The 5,124-nt window shown below is 34.5% G+C and overlaps 1 pseudogene; it reads left to right on the top strand.

Moving 5' to 3' along the window:
• Nucleotides 1-1,098: 1,098 nt before the first annotated feature.
• Nucleotides 1,099-3,286, top strand: LOC139883378 (auxin-responsive protein IAA27-like; annotated as a pseudogene).
• Nucleotides 3,287-5,124: the final 1,838 nt, after the last annotated feature.

The raw sequence follows: 5,124 nt of genomic DNA, 5'->3' as shown, positions 1-5,124 counted from the left end.
ACAATATCTTAATGATACGTCCATGGATCGTATCAAATTATCCATATTATAGATACAGATTATCCATTTCCAGTGTATTGATGCCGAGACAGAATCAATAATCAATAAAGAAGATTAAAGGAATGAAGGATAGGAAGAATGGAGCGCAGACCAGATAGGAGGATAATGGTTTATTGTTAACAGAATTGGTCTGATATCGTGATCAACTGTACTGGATAGATGTGTCCAGATTGAATAAGCCGGATATGAGTACTTGGAGAATATTCATGATGTGTTTACATGTAAGCCCTTTTACTTGGACATTCATGTACGCTATCTGGTAGTCTGCACAGGTGTTCTAAAATATCTAGGCAGTGGCACACGAGGAGAGGGTCTGTGCCACGTCAGCACATATATTCAAGAAAATTTGTTACATACACAATTGGTACGTGTGACATTTCAGTCACTAATGTAACAAACTTTCTCACCTATAAATAGACCCATTCACACAAGCTCACTCATTGTAAACTTACTATGCAAAAATCACATCTCATATACATGTTCACTCAATTTCAACTGAATTTCGATCATTTTCTTTGGAGTTCATCGCTTTATATTAGTTGCTCAATGTCATTAAGTAGATAAATTGATTGATTATTTTACTGCCGAAGATAAACAATTATCAATTCTATTCTATTTTTTTCAATTAAAACACTCAAAATTTATCACAACTAGTTTTAGGTATGATCAAAAGTCTTCATAAGAAAACTAGTTTTAGGTTTGATCAAAAGTTTTCATAAGGTCAAAATAAACCGATAAGCCTTTATTATTCAACATTTTTTTGATTTATATTTATAACTATAAATTAAGATTAAGATTATAGATTATAGATTATACACTACACCATGTCAATACACCATGTAACAATATCCATGATATATAAATAAAAAAATTGGGTGAGAATATATCATTCTCAAAGTAAACTCCCAAAATTCCTAAACACCCCTTAATAAAAAGTCCCACGAATAACATGTTTATGTCATTTATATGTAAAAGTAAAGGTTTTATTAGAGACAACTCAAAGTTTTGTGTTTATGACAATTGAAGAACATGATTACGTAGGATTGTCATCAGAAACAACTATGGAGAAAAAAGACTGTGACATAAATATTAATAATAAAGATTTGAACTTGAAAGCTACAGAATTGAGACTTGGGTTGCCTGGTTCTGAGTCACCGGAAAGAGAGGTGGTTAACGCTGGTGGAATCAAGAATCTGGTGGCCGGAGCTAAAAGGGGTTTCTCTAATACAGTTCATGCTGGTTCTGAGAAATGGGTTTTTGCTGGTAACGGTGGACCTGAGGTTGATTTGGTTAAAAATGGCGGTTCTGTAAATGAAACTGATGTTTTGGTTTCACCAAAACCTGTTTTAATTGATAAGAAGATTCAAGTTTCTGTTCAATCCAATGTTCAACTGCTCCTGCTCCAAAGTAAGTTTTTTTTATTAAGCATGTAACTCTACTTTTAGTAGTTTTTGAATTAATATTTGGGACTTAATTGCTTAAGTAATTACTTGAACATCTTATTTTCAAATTTGAGTTACTATAGAAGTTGGAAAAAAATTGTTTTGTTTGACTTTTTAAGTCAACTGTCATACTTGGAGTTTTCTTTCATGAATCTGATCATGTTGTTTTAATTTACTATAGTATATAATATAATATAATTTGATAGGGACTGTTGGCGTGATTTTTCATCTTTTGGTACTTGCTAGTAATGAAACTTGTTGAATGATGTTTATTCATGATTTCAATATCAGAAGTGTACCTTTGACTTTAGAAAGTCAACCTAATAGTTTTCAGTTTTCGCAGATTTAACAGTAGTTACCTTAGTTTCTCAAGTCCGAAAAGTTTATCTCATACCAAGTTTATAGTTTATGTTTATCGTAGGTATCAATATTTTCACATACGCTTTATTGGCGTTTTTGTTCTTCCCTACTGAACCTGTACTTAATTTTTTGGTGGTGTTTTATACTTAGTTGCTAAATGAAATATGGTGATGGTTCAGGCAGCAAGTTGTAGGATGGCCTCCAATTCGATCTTTTCGCAAGAGCACCATGGCTGTTAGCCACATAAAGAATGAACAAGATACCGATCCAAAGATGGGACCGTGTTACCATTATGTTAAAGTCAGTATGGATGGAGCTCCATATTTGAGGAAAGTGGATCTTCAGATCTATTCAAACTACTTGGATCTTTCTTCGGATCTTGAAAAAATGTTTAGTTGTTTTACAATTGGTAATCTTTTTAGATCCTTATTGCATCTTCTTAGTTGTGTACGTGATTTTCTATGTTACGTAACTTACTATTACAGTTTGCGATCGTAAATATAACAAGGGTTTATTTATTTACTATTTACCTTTTGTTTACTCTTGCATGTTCTTTTATAGAAAAACTAAAGTGGGCATATGAAATCAAAATTTGAAGGCCTTTCTTTGTGAAACTGTACCCTAGAGTCTGGGAATATAATCAATATCTGGTTGGTTATACAGCTCAACAAATGTGTGTTTTTAAAGCAATGTAAGATAAAGATTAGATAACTCTATGACATATGACCAAAGTTGAAATCCAATTTTTAGACGTTGTGTACGTGTTAAAAGACAAAGATTATAAATATGATTGGTGTTTCAGGTCAATATGGTAGACATGGAACCAGAGATGGATTAAGCGAGAGTCAGTTGAAAGATCTTCATGGTTCAAATTATGTACTGACGTACGAAGACAAAGATGGTGATTGGATGCTAGTTGGTGATGTTCCTTGGGAGTAAGTTCAATTCAACTCTCCTTAATAAAAAGAAAGTAAACTTTGATTTATGTTGTCTAATTCTTATTGACAAGTTGAGCAACTTATTTGATACTAACACTTGAAACAAACTAATAATTATGTTTACATATATAGCAATTGTTGAAATGTAGTCTTCTGTTTTCATCCTAAAGAGCTGAACACTGGCCCTTTTGACTTGAAGGTCAGATTGTATTGTTATCTGATTGCGAATATTCATAAATATTTCTTTTGTTGCAGTATGTTCATTGGCACTTGTAAGAGAATGAGGATTATGAAGAGTTCAGATGCAATTGGCCTTGGTAAATCTTTCATTATTAACTAGATTTCAAGTAATCCAAGATCTTGAGAATTCAGCTATAAATCAAGAACACCATACGAAAAATTTGGATCAAAATTTGATCTTGTTAATGTTTCATGTTTTGTCTTGCAGCCCCTCGAGCCATAGAGAAATGTAGAAACCGTACTTAGTTTGTTAACAACCGAAGTTATGTTTGTGATAAGATCAAGTCTCTTGAAAGAATTCTAATGCTGGAAACAAAGCTTCCTTTGGTTTCTAAAGTATTCGAAGAGTCTTATATTAATAATTGTGTTGATTGTAACTAGAACTCTAGAAGAGTGTCATTTAGGCACAAGACATTTACTACACCAAACACTTGATATGTTTCTTAATTTTGCTGTATGTTGAAAGTTGTAAGATTGACTGTGATTATGATTAGGCTTTTGTTTTATCGTAATCGTTAATTTAGCTGCAAAAAAAGGCTTTAAGTTTCGATAAATGGATTCCAGAAATTGTTAACATTTATGTCCGATAAGCAAGGTTGCAAAATTCGTTATTCCGGGATTAATCGGTCGGGACATTGAAAGGAGCAATCAGCAATTCAGGGATTAATCGGATTGTACTTTTTATATAATTAAATAATATATTTCAAATTATATGTACAAATATAGAGGAAAACCAAACATAAACATAAAGTTTAGAATAATTGTTTAAAAATGTTTTATCTTGTTCAAGAACTCTAAATTATAGTGTAAATTCATGTTAAAATGTTAACCAATTTTGTGTAACACCTCTGCTTAACATGACCACAATATTGTCCGCTTTGCCCGCAGGCGCACGGCTTTTTCTTGGCGACCACACACGAGAGGCACTTTCCCAGGAGGTCACCCATCCTGTTAGTGTTCTTGCCCGAGCACGCTTAACTGCAGCGTACTCACACATCTGCTCTGCCTGTGGTCCCAAAACGCGTTGTGTCATTTAAGCGTAGGTATTACCTTATAATCTCATGATCACTCATGTCTGTGGGCGATGTGGGATTTGCCTAGGGAGTTACATTAAAATGCATAAACAACAACGAGTAAGCAAAGCTTAGCGAGAACATAGTATATAAGCATAAATACGCACACAATCAATTATACTCGGGCAAACTAAGGCATCACCGACACCATTAGAGTCCCACTTATATCCGAGAAGTAATTTCACCTCAAATCGCATTATTTTTCAACCACTTACTTTAGAGTGCTCCGGAACACTTCTAACGCCACCACGAATTATACTCTAGCTAGACACTAGAGCCACCACAAATTATACTCTAGCGTATCTCGACACGATAGAGCCACCACAATTAATCGAATACATACATAATGGTATCAGAGCCACTCATGTGCCGTTGGGGTGGTGGGGCAAACCTCATCGAGGACGATGAGTCCCTGAGGGGGGTGAATGTAACACCCTAGGCAAATCCCACATCGCCCACATACATGAGTGATCATGAGATTATAAGGTAATACTCACGCTTAAATGACACAACGCGTTTTGGGACCACAGGCAGAGCAGATGTGTGAGTACGATGCAGTTAAGCTTGCTCGGGCGAGAGCACTAACAAGATGGGTGACCTCCTGTGAAAGTGCTTCTCGTGTGTGGTCGCCAAGAAAAAGTCGTGCGCCTGCGGGCAAAGCGGACAATATTATGGTCATGTTAAGCTGGGGTGTTACATTTTGACTTTAACTGGGTTATATCAACAAATTCGATTTGACCCCTTAATCGACTTCAACCGATTAATTAACCGGATTATAAAAAAACGAAACGAACTATTCTTAAAGAGGAATAATCGAAGATTATTTGGGTTTTTACAACAGTGCCGATAAATATTTGATTCAAGGTAAATTTAGTGAGAAATGGTTTCGAAAAAAGTTGGATTAATAAGCTTGTTACATGTAATTATGGATTGGATTAAAGGAGTATCTTTTTTATAACAAGGAATGGAGAACAAATACATTGAGGAACCTACAAATGGAAGTTTTTTTTT

Source organism: Rutidosis leptorrhynchoides, chromosome 1 (genome assembly GCF_046630445.1).
Source record: "Rutidosis leptorrhynchoides isolate AG116_Rl617_1_P2 chromosome 1, CSIRO_AGI_Rlap_v1, whole genome shotgun sequence".
Taxonomy (NCBI): Eukaryota; Viridiplantae; Streptophyta; class Magnoliopsida; order Asterales; family Asteraceae; genus Rutidosis; species Rutidosis leptorrhynchoides.
The sequence above is the reverse complement of the archived record's forward strand: the minus strand, read 5'-3'. Positions and strand labels throughout refer to the sequence as shown.